Source organism: Cavia porcellus, unplaced genomic scaffold (genome assembly GCF_034190915.1).
Source record: "Cavia porcellus strain 051 isolate PalLab524CR breed Dunkin Hartley unplaced genomic scaffold, mCavPor4.1 scaffold_2, whole genome shotgun sequence".
Taxonomy (NCBI): Eukaryota; Metazoa; Chordata; class Mammalia; order Rodentia; family Caviidae; genus Cavia; species Cavia porcellus.
In genome coordinates this window covers 107,794,101-107,806,204 of record NW_026947485.1, presented here as the reverse complement: position 1 = coordinate 107,806,204, position 12,104 = coordinate 107,794,101, and positions in this window count along the sequence as shown.

Below are 12,104 nucleotides of genomic sequence, written 5' to 3'. Positions count from 1 at the left end.
GTGTTCAATGATCCAACCAAAAACATTAATATGGTCAGCTATTTAACACCCCTAAACACACTTGCTGTTGTATCCTTTAGAGCTCTTTTTTTCCCTCTCTTTTTTACAACAAAATTTACACATTTTGGGTTTTATTACTCCTTAGTTCTTATTACTTTTTTGGGGGGAGAGAATAAAGTCAAATATGGCAAAACAAAGCTAAAACCAAGTCAAAACCAAGGATAGACATAGCACATGATGTAAAACAGAGTACAAGGTTATCAACAATGGTTATCAACAATGTCTCTTGTTGCCTTAAAAAGAATTGTCTATCTCATTAGATATTATAAAGTTGAACAAAACAGTAAAGAACAAGACCAATAAAACTTAAGCATTGTAAACATTACAGGACTTCCAAAGGAGACAATAGTCAAACCAGAATGGGAATCTTAGTGAATCTTATTGCCTTCAAAGTAGTTGCCTATACCCTCAAACTTGATACTATCATACAGAATGGAACAGAGTCTAATCAGTCAAAACAAGATCGTGGGAGTATTACAGGACTTCAAAACAAGTTAATAGGAAATCAAAAAAGTTACTATTATACATCCTGCTAATTTTTAAAATTTTTCCCCTTAATTAAAACAAACATAAGAAATAACTAAATAATTTTTTTAAAGAATAAGGGAGAGATTGAGATAAAACAGGACATAACAATATAACAATAGAGGTCAAAGCATGACTGTTTCAGCAACCTAGTGCTTCACCACCAAATAACCCAACTTAATAGTAGTTAGTGTCTGTCTTTTTCCTTGAAATATTTGAATAAAACTTCATATACTATAGCTTCAAATATTTCCATATCAAGAAGCCCAGAATAAAGCCTTTCCAATTAATAAGTGAAAACTTTATAAGGCTTCAAGGCCACATAATGGGGAATCATGATTACCACATATTTTTATATATTTGAATCATTACTTACATTAGGGAAACTATTCGGTATTCATACATGCGAGATTGATTTATTTCACTTATGAGTATGGTCTCAAGCTGTGCCCATTTATTGATAAATATCTCAATGTGATCCTTCTTTATAGCTGAATAATACTCCATTGTATAGAAATACCACAACTTTTTTTATCCATTCCTCAGTTGATAGGAGTGTCAATCTTTTCTACATTGTGTCTTTCTCATCACTTACCCTTTGAGTGCTATCTTTGTTTTGCTTTGCTGTAGTATTTCTGATACTTATTCCAGTATTACAATAAAATACATGTATAATCCACACATTTGCAGTGAAGCATCCTTATCCAAAACTGCTCAAGATGAAACAATGGTTTAGACTTAAGCAGAAAGCGTCGCTGGCTAGGCAGGAGTTGGCGCTACAGTGCTTGTTTCCCAAGGTTATCATAAAAGAATTTTTAGAAGTGAAATATCTCATGAATGTGTGTTTTCACAGAACCATGCTTCTGTTTAGCCTGCTTGGCAGGTGGAAATCATGTGAGATTTTTATTGTTGGGGCTTCCTTTACAGAAAGCTGAAATGTCAGTTAGTTTTCGAAGAGTCGTGAAGAGCTGTTCAGTTTGGGCAGACCGAACCTCATCTTTTCAGGTAAATATTCTTGTTGGCAATCATGAAGGTTTCACTGATCAGGCCCAAATACTGGTGATTTTGTTGGCTTGCACTGTAATTGCAAAGATTTACTTGGATATGTATTTCCCAGTTGTGATCATTAGTGACTGCAAGAAAGTGAAAATGTATTTGAATTTAACAAGTATCTACTTTTAATAAGGGACTGAGTCTCAGCATTTATAAAAGAAGGATCTCTGGGACAGGCTGAACAGTTTGTAGGAGTCACTGCAAGATGAAAATGAAGAGCTCTTGTTAAAAAATTGCTAAGAATTTTACCATCAGGCATGGAGACACACACCTGTAATCTCAGTGTTCCAGGAGGCTGAGGCAGGAGGAACATAATTTTGAGCCTAACCCTGGCAACTTAGTGAGTTAGTGAGACTGTCTCTAAAAAAAAAAGAGATATAGCTCAGTAAGAAGCCTCTGAGTTGAATTTCCAGTACTGAAAGGAGTGAGATTTCCAGGACTAGGAATGTGGCTCAGTAGGAGAGCACGTGACTGGCATTAGAAAGGCCCTGAGTTCTATCCTCAGCCTTGGGAGGAAAGATTAAACAGGGCATTAAAGCAAAGGCCGGGAGCTTTGTAAGTTTCATATCCATGATGTCAGCCTTGGTCTTTTCCTATATTTAAATTTTATATGTTCGTTTACTGAGTGATTGAGTGAATGAGGACATTAATGTATCACAAAATTTAAGATACAAAAAAATTCCTAGCTCCTTTCCCTTTCAGAACCTTTGTTACCAGTGTCTTGTGTACCTTTCTGGAACTTCGTTCAGTGGCAAATACACGTCTGCAGTATATTATCTATCCTCCCTTATAATACATACACACAGGTATAGCTTACACATTGTTCTGCTTTTTTAAAAGCAACATATCATGCTTGCTTTGGCAGCATATATCCTAAAAGCAATATATCTTGGAGATCATTCCTTATTCCTACAGGTAGTGTCTCTTTCATTTTTCCATGGCTCCGTAGTATTCCGCTGTACCGATACAACACAACTTATTTAACATAGCTTAGTTCCTTTTAGTTGATATAGATATGTTACTTCCAATTATAAAAGCACTTACAACAAAAAAATCCTTACAAATCATTTGCTTTTTTGGGAGAGTGTTTCTGTGGAATTTTTAAGTCAAAGGTTCTGGTTTGTTTTAATTGTAATATGCATTGCTAATTACCTGGTAAAAAGAGATTGTACTAATTTATACACCCAGAAATACAGTTACTACACTTTCTGTTCTTTGCTAATCCAGTAGATGGGATGACATAGTGACTGGTTTCAGTCTTAATTTTCATTTCTCTTACCAGTGAAGCTAAACGTATTTTGTTTTGATTTGATTGGTTTTTTTTGTCTTTGTCTTTTTCTTTTTAATCAGTACCGGGGATCGAACTCACGACCACACACTTGCAAGGCAGGCTCTTATGCTGCTGAGCTAAATCCCCAGCCCCGATTTGATTTGATTGTGATAGCAGAGTTTTGCACATGCTAGGCAAGTGCTCTATCACTGAATTACATCCTCAGCCCTTTTTATACCTCACTGTGAGAAACAGTCCTGTCCAGGTGGGACATGATCTTTTCATCTTCCTGACTCAGCATCCTGAATGGTAAGCCTTTTTTCAAATGGTTAGACATCAGTCTTTCTGCAGACTCACTGTTCAGAGCCTATTTCTTTATTGTGTTAGATTGTGTTGTTTATTAGTCTTTTTCTTGTGACTTATATACTTTATCCATTAAGGAAGTTAGTTCTTGGTTTGTGTGAACACTGAAAATATTTCCCCCAACTTGTTTTATGTTTTTGGTTTTGCTTTGTCATGTAGAATATTTTTAATGTAATTGAATTTTCTATTTTTTTTCATGGCTTTTGAATTTCACATTTCACATCATCCTCAGGCCCATTCCTCACTGTTATACGTCTAATATTTCTGATTCTGTGCTTGCACACCTAAGCCCTGCTCCATTTGGAATTTATTTCAGTATAAAGCATGAAAGAGCGATCTACCTTTACTTTTTTCCAAATGGCTACCTAATTGTCCCAATAACATTTATTTACCTTACTGATTTGAAGTTTCATCTTTACCAAAGAATAAATTCCTAATCATATTTCTAAATGTGCTACTTCTTGTGTATATTTGTTTATTTCTGAACATTCTATTTTCTGTATGAAAATAATTAAGCATGATGCATCAAACAATAAAGAAATAAAAAGAACTTTCTAAACCTCTTTCTAGTTTAGAGAATGGTCATCAGTATGACTCATCCAGAGCCACCAGTACCAGTACCAGTACCAGAACCCAGTACCAGTACCCTGAAAGTCCCAATGTATGGCTATTTTCACAGATACAGTATTTAAAGGAAAAATCATATCACAATAGTTAAGATGGTTAAGAATATGGAGTCAGGAGTTGAATAGATCTGGATTTTAGTCTGAATTCCACACTTAGCCTTGTGAACTTGAAGAGTTACCTGCAGAATTAGCTGCTTTATCTGATTTTCAGTTTCTTCATTCATAAGACAGCAATAAATATAGACTTCGTTGAGTCCATTGAGAAATAAATGAATGCAAAGTACTTTTAATAAATAGTAAATCATTATTTTATTTTCATGTTATTGTTATTTAAAGCTAAGGTAATTAGCTCATCCATATTTGCTTGAACTGTCCCCATTTTATTACTGAAAATCCCAAGTTCTGGGAAATCCCTCAGTTCTGAGCCAGCCGGGGCATGGTCACCCTAAACTGTCAACATGGGCAATGATTAAGAATCTACTTTTCCTCTGTCAACATCATATGACTCCATTTCTACATTGATTAACTCAACTTTTACAGAAATATCACAAATGCATATTTTCACATAAACATAAAATCCATGCTGTTATGTAATTCCAGTGGAGTGCCCCTCCCGGGGTATAATAGACATTCTTCGGCCATCAGAGCCTAATCTAGGATTTCCTCTGGTTTCTACCTGAGCCAACATCAAAGAGCCCTGTCCCCAAGAAGGGGAGGAGGGGGGGTGGGGTCAAAATACAGCTCGGGAAAAGCAAAAAGCAGAGTAACTCCAGGACACCAGGAACTGGAGATGCTTTGCTTCTAGAATCAAAGAGCACAGAGCAGTTTCCCCAGGACTCACTTGCTACAGCCATTGTCTCGTTAATCATTTTCACCTTAGGCCCTGTGATAAACCAGTAGAGGACATGCATGTCTTCATCTAGGAGATAGTGTTTGATGAATTTCTCAAATTCTCCGGCTGAAACTGTGCTTCCTCTGCACAGGTGTGAAGCAGCCTCCGAATCCTCAAGGACAAAAGGACCAGATCCTGGCTGGTTAGTGAGGAGAGGAGAAAAGATTATGTGTTGAAGAAATCAAACCTTGAGCTTAGCCTTCATTTCACAGGGCAAACAGAAAGAGGCCTGGACTGAAACTCAGAAAGCGCAGCTCTCATTCGATCCCTTTCATGGACTGACTCTGTGATCCAGCTCAGCCTCCGCTCCCAGTGCCTCCCTGCACAACTCCAGGGGTCACATCACTCACAGAGACTCGTGAGTGTCCCCTTGCAGCTGGCAGTGCAGAGATCACCATACCCTGTCTGGCCCTGCACTTGTTACCCTGAGAGACGAAGGGCTAAATTCAGTTAATGTTCTCATGCTGTAAAAGTCACTGAACTGGGAGCAGTGACTCAGTCATTGCTGACTGAGGAAACACTGCTAAACTGTCCTGGTGCTGTGGTTTAGACCTAAAACGCCTCTCATGTTCAGAGATGGGGCTTCTAGAAGGGCATTAGATTGTGTGGGCTCTAACTGGATCAGTGAGTTAGGCCACTGATGGATTCATAATTTGATGTCATTATTTGGAGGCCATGGAACACAGGAGAGGGTACCTAGTTTGAAGGGGCACGACCCTGGGGGCATGACCTTTGCTGTTTCTCTCTCTCTCCCTCTCTTGGTTGCCCACGAGGAGAGACTTTCCCTCTGCCTTGCCCTTCAGCCACTATGTTTCTGCCTTTCCACTGGCCTAAAAGAAATGAAACCAGCAGACAGTGGACTTAAACCTCTAAAATCAAGAGCCAAAACAAATCTATCTTTCTTTCTTATTCTTTTTTGGGGGGATTGGAGTAACACTGGAGATTGAACCCAGAAATTGCACTGATGTTTACTGCCTGCCCTTTTTACTTACTTATTTTTATTTTGAGATAAGGTCTTGCTAAGTCTTAGGTTGTCCGGTCTGGGCTTGAACTCCTGATTCTCTTCCCCCAGACTCCCAAGTTCTGAGTTTACAGGCGTGCACAAGCAAACCTGGCTTTGATTTCTTTTAGAAAATTTTTAAAGTATTTTTTCACAGAACTGGAAAGCTGACTAACACACCCAGTAGACTGAGATTTTGCCTACTGAACATTTTCTGGGACTGAGGAATTTATGGAAGACAGGGTTTTTAGTTTTCAATCAAGATAGTACCAGGAAGACTAGGGCAACTTTACCACTCTAAGTTTTGTATAACTGAAGTTAAATATATGTTGCTATTAAAAATTAAATAAGGAATATTTCTTTCATGTTCCATTGATTGGATTTGGTTTTAGCTGCAGTATTTTTAAATTTGTTTATTGGTATTAATATTATTATTATCTGGTACTGGGAATTGACACTAGAGCCTCGGGCATGCTAAACATGCTAAAGCACCAGTTAATTTTAGATATTTTAATTGTTCAAACACTATTAAAGGTGCACATGAGATTTTCATGTTTAGAACAAGGGACTGCATGTTTACTACATTTAAGGAGTCCTGTGTTGTAATGCAAGGAGTTATAATTGAATTATAGCATCATGGAATATACATTGGGTTAAAAATTTGGAGCCTTGAGTCTACATTCTGGCTCTGAATAACAGTATTTTGTGTGTGAACACTACTTCTGAGAGGTATAAGGTGCCATACAAGTGCAATATGCTTATAATTATTGGTGGAAGGAAAAGAGAGTTCAGTGTAAGATAATTTCTGAAGCCTGGGCCAAGAACCAGAGCCTGCTTGGTACCGGTGACTTTAGAAAAGAATCCAGGGCCAATGCTTGTGTGAAGGAAGGAGGCTGATCCTCTGGATTTGCAGAGTCCTGGAAGATGTGGTCGGTGATGAAAAACATCTATTTGGATGAGGCAGCCTTTGATAAGTAGGTGGATTATCTAGCTTCCTTCATTCGGAACTGACTAGACTTGTTAGACGACTTACAGCCATCAGGAAGGAGGAAGGGGGACACATGTTAGATCTGTTGGAAGGTGCTGAGTTTGGCTTCTCTCTGTGTATGTGCAGAGAATGGCCAGAGAACGGAAGGAATTTGGGGGAAGGTAGATGACTGAAAATGGGGGAAAGCCTCAAATTAATCATGAATGGTCCTGTAGTCATGGGAGCTAAAAAAGAGGCTGGTGGTTTGGATAGAAAGAATAGAGGAGAGGAAAGAGAAAGGGAAAGAAATTTAATACTAATTCTCTCCTTCCACCTTCCCAGGCTAGTTGGAGTAGGCATTCTCCAGAGCAGAGTACTGCTGAGGCAGAATTCCCTGACCACAGAATTCAGGTCTATGAACGTGGGTGGGCAAACAAGTCGCATCTCCACTAACTTCAAGTGAAATGTAGCATTTCCTTCAATTACCAGGGAATGCCACGGACCGTGGTTGTAATTGTGAACATGAGACTTTTCATCAGTAGAAATAACATATTTGCAGATCAAATAGTTGTGTTGTATCATGAAACTACTTTGAAATCATGTAATGGTTGTTTTTGTACCGGGGATTGAACTCATGACCTTACAGTTGCCAGGCAGGCACTTAGGCCACTGAGCTAAATCCCTGGCCCTGAAATCATGGTAGGAATTAGAACTGCTAGGCGGTGTTATTACTGCACAAAGAAGTATGTAATATTGTAACTATATTACATGTTTTTGTTTTGAGAATCCTTTTTCAACGTAATTGATTTATTCTTTATACTTATTCTGTTTTATCAACCTGAAATTACTGAGAAGGGGAGTTATGGAATATGCAGAGTAATGTATGCATTGTACTTTATGCACTCTGAAAGGGGTCTAGGGGCTCCACTAGACTGCTAAGGGGTCTCTATCCCTGGAACTCTGATACAGTTACTCAATACCTCCCCTACCTGTTTAAGGGAACACCACAGAAACATGGACAAATGTTTCAGATGCAGTGTTTCAGCACAGTTACAACTAGGTTAAATAATATCTGTTCTAGCCACATGTGGTGCGCATCTGTAATCTCAGCACTCAGGAGACTGAGGCAGCAGAATCATGAGTTTTGGCCAGTCTGAACAAGCAAGACCTTGTCTCAAAACAAAAACAAAACAATCTGTGCTCGTTTTCAAATATAGATAAGACCTGGAGAATATTGAGCCAAAAATGAAATTATATTTACTTCTCCAGTGTTGTTATATTACCCTTCAATACTAGTTTAAAAAGCACTTATGACCTCTTTTTTCTTTAGGTAATACGTCTTTAGGATCGATGTGTTGCAAAAGACAGATGAGTAAAAATGAAAACTATTTCATTCTCCTTAACCAATTTTTTAAAAAGTCATGCTTAATTGCATGCAGCCTTTAAAAAATGGTGTAGGGCTATCTGTTCTGACATGGAAAGACATCATTTGTTAAACAAGAAAGCAAGAATAATACCTGAAGGGGCTGGGGATTTAGCTCAGCGGCATGAGCGCCTGCCTTGCAAGCAGGCAGTCGTGATTTTGATACCCGGTACCGATAAAAACGAAACAGACAAAAAAAAAAAAAAAAAAAGAAGAATACCTGAAACAGAAACTCATTTTGGTCTCAAAATACATATGTCTATACATTGTGTATCATTATCTTCAAAGTACTACCTAGGCAGTGTATTAACTGTTATTATTCTCTTATTGTTATGAAATTTTGGTGTTTTTTTTCATAAAATAAAAAAAGTAAGACCAAAAAAGACATATGTGTGTGTGTGTGTATGTGTATAAAAATACCTAGAAGACCACACATCAAACAAGCATTGGTGTTAATAGCTTGTTATTACTATTATTTGACACCAATTTTGTTAGAGGAAAGGAAATCCTTCAAGGAAAAGCCCAATGTTGATGTTAGGATTAGCAGCTTCAGGGTGTCCAGGATATATCCTGTGGCAGCTTCTAGAGGTGGCTGCAGGCTCCAGATGCTGACTTGAAGATACTATTTGTTTTCCATACTCAGGAGAGGTTTGTGTTTGGGGAAGTGGTTAAACTCGTAAGGGTCAAATGCCAAAACCGTAATTTAAATGTTTTTCATTAGGATGATAGCACCTACCTGCCTTGCAAATGGGAAAATGTACAAGAAGGTTTTAGCAGAGTAACTGGCTCATGGGGACCCCTCAGGAAACAAAAACCTGATGATGCCTCTCAAGAGACATACGGGACATATGGGAGACTGAAGTGATCAGCAACCATGAGTAGCCAGGAGGGCTTCCTGTGTGCTGTGTACTCTGCTATGAGTATATCCTCGTCTCATTTCATCCTCAGTCCTGCAACGCAGGTGTTATTCCCCATCTCACAGATGAGGGCTGAAGCATGAAGCTTAGAGTAGCACAAGCCTGTGCCTGTGATACCTGCTGCTCTCAAGGCTGAGGCAAGAGGATGACAAATTTGAGGCCAAGCTAGGCAAAGTAATGAGATCGTGTTTCAAAATAAAAAGTAAGAAGGGTTGGAGATGCAGTGCAGCGCAGAACACCCTGGGTTCAGCCCCTGTATCACAGAAGGAGGAGAAGGAACAACTCAGCTGGGTCAGAGCCACTGTCGGAACACACTCACCTGGCTCATCATTAGCATTATCTGTGAGGACAGCTTGGTAAGCATGAACTTCAGGAGTGGCTGTTAATCTGCAGGTAATAATTACATGTTGCAGAAGTGAATGCCAGTATTCCATGCCTACTGTCCAGATGTGGCTTTGGGCAGGCCCTTTGGCCTCTCTGTGCCTCAGTTTCCTCACTTGTACTATGAAGATACTATTTGTGCCTACCTCCTCGGGTTGTAAGGGTTAGATATGTTTATTTTCGTGGTGCTGAGGACTCAACTCAGGATCTAAATGTTAGTAGAATTGAACAATATCTCTAGGGTTTTCATTTAAATTCATATAGCACTATTCTAAAACCTACAACCCATTCACTCATTTAACCAATGTTTATTAAATGTCTAGTGTGCCCGGTATATTCAGGTGATAGAGAAGGATCAGGGAAAACACAAGATCTGTCCTAGCTGGTGGAAACAGATGGTAAATAAGAAACAAATAAAAATTCACTTCAGGGTGAGAAAGTAATACAGGGAAGTGTTCTGGAGAGGCACTGTGGGGCAGGATAACTAGTTTAAATTGGGAAAAGACTGAGTCAGAGAGCATTTCGCAAGGAAAGGACACTCTTGTGAGCCTGAAATGACAAAGGGCCAGGCCAGGGAAGATGTGAGTCTGATGCGTTCTGAGCAAAGGTGATAGCAAGTAAAAGTGCTTTGACTTTGCAAATTAAAATATAAAATGCTCAGTTACATTTATAGTTCAGCTAAACAACAAGAAATTTTTAGTATAAGTACATCTCTAAAATTGCATGGTACATACTCATACTTTAAAAAAAAATATATATATATGGTTTAGCTAGCATTTGAATTTAACTGATTGACCTGTATTTTATTGGATCAAAGTATGGGAGCAGAGCTGGAGCAACACCAGGTAGGCACTATGCCTGGGGCAGTTAGCAGCAGGGATGCCAGGACCACAAAGAAGGGTAGGACAGATGGCAGGGACCAAATCTGGACTACCGAAAAGCAAGTTTTAAGAAACAAAATGATCCTCCAAGGACTGCACTGAATGCTGCTGTTTCCTTCCTTCAGTGAGGTCATTGGCTTTACCTTCCTGCAGCCCTGCGGTTTCTGGGAAGCCCTTGTTGGAAGATGGACAATTGTCTGGGCTGCTGTGCCTGGGTGGTGCTTGGGGAGCCCTCAGACCACTGTTGACCTGCCTGAACATAGCGTGCGGTATATATTGTTTGGTCTGAGCTCTTAAGTGCTCTTTCCCTGTTTGTTTGTTTAATTCCTGTGCTTTTGTATGTGATCCCCTATAAATCTCCCTTTTCTTAAGAACTCTGTTTGACAACTTCATTTCCCCCCAATTGGAGACATTTCCCCTGTTAAGAGTCAAAAAGACTAATCACCCGAAACAGAGCATTGGAGACACCCTCAGACTCACATGGGACCAGAAAGCGCATGATCCTGGCCATATTAATAGAAGAATGTGATGAGAACATATCTGAGCACAGAAACAGTGACGTCCTCAAAGCCCAACTGGATTCCTGTTGGAAAATAAACTCCTGACCCCTTTAACAATGACATTGTTGAGACTCAGAGTACAAGAGACAATGAAAAATACTGGGATCCAATACTTTGGCTTACATGTAAGAAAAATGGAGGTCTGGGAAGGATTATGACTTTCCTGAGGCCCCAAAACTGATGCTGGTGCTTGGGACCCCCATTCAGAACTCCTGACTCCCTGTCCAGGGTCCCTCTCAACCAAGCCAGGCTTGGTGAAGAGGGGTTCAGAGATGAGGAGGCAGTGGAAATGGCAGCAAAGCTTCAACCTGACTCTCATAAGATGCTGAAACACAAAGCACTTCCACAGATTATCTCATTTGAGGTAGGAATAATTTCCACTTGGCCAGTGGAGAAACTCAGAGAGGGTAATCGACTTGTCCAAGGTCACACAATTTTTAAGTGGAGGATGACAAGTCCAACCCAGATCTTTGGATCTGGCTCCTTGGCCTAGTTGGATCTGTTTCCTGCCATATCTGGAAAAGATAGACAAGAAACTGCAGCTGGCACCAGTGTGTCAGGGATCAAGGGTGGGGAGATGGTTGGGAGGAGTAGCCTGCAATGTTCAGGAAATGGGCACCAGCCTGCAGTTATGTTGGGCAGCTCATCTTTTCTCCTATCTCCTCCTATCCACATACCAAGCCCATGACAGGGTATCAGCACTTCCGCTTTACACATGCGGGACTGAGGCTCAGACAGGCGAAGAACTACCCAGCTGGCCAGTAGTAGAGTTGGGACTTGAATTCAGATGTCTGACCTGACCACCTTAGCTGGTTTCTGCTGGGTGTTTTAGGATCAATGAAAGTCTGGGATGAAACCGGCACGAGGGAGGCACATCCCTTATCACAAGGATAAAGAACCAGTGAGGCCTGAGGATACAGGAATGATGCTGGGGACAGAGCGCATTCCTGACTGTCCATTGGACTCACTCCTCAGTTCCATATGCAAATATTGTCCCAGAGTTTTAACCAAACTTCTCTGGATGGTTTGTAGATTTGCTTGGGGGCTAACCCAGTGCTTTTCCAGTTGTGTTCCAGGTTTAGATCTTTAGCCGTTCCTTCTCTGGCCACACCTCAGGGCCTCCTTCCCCCAGCCCTGCTCCCACCCCTTCCAGCACATTAGGCAGAAAGCAGAGTTGAATTGTCCT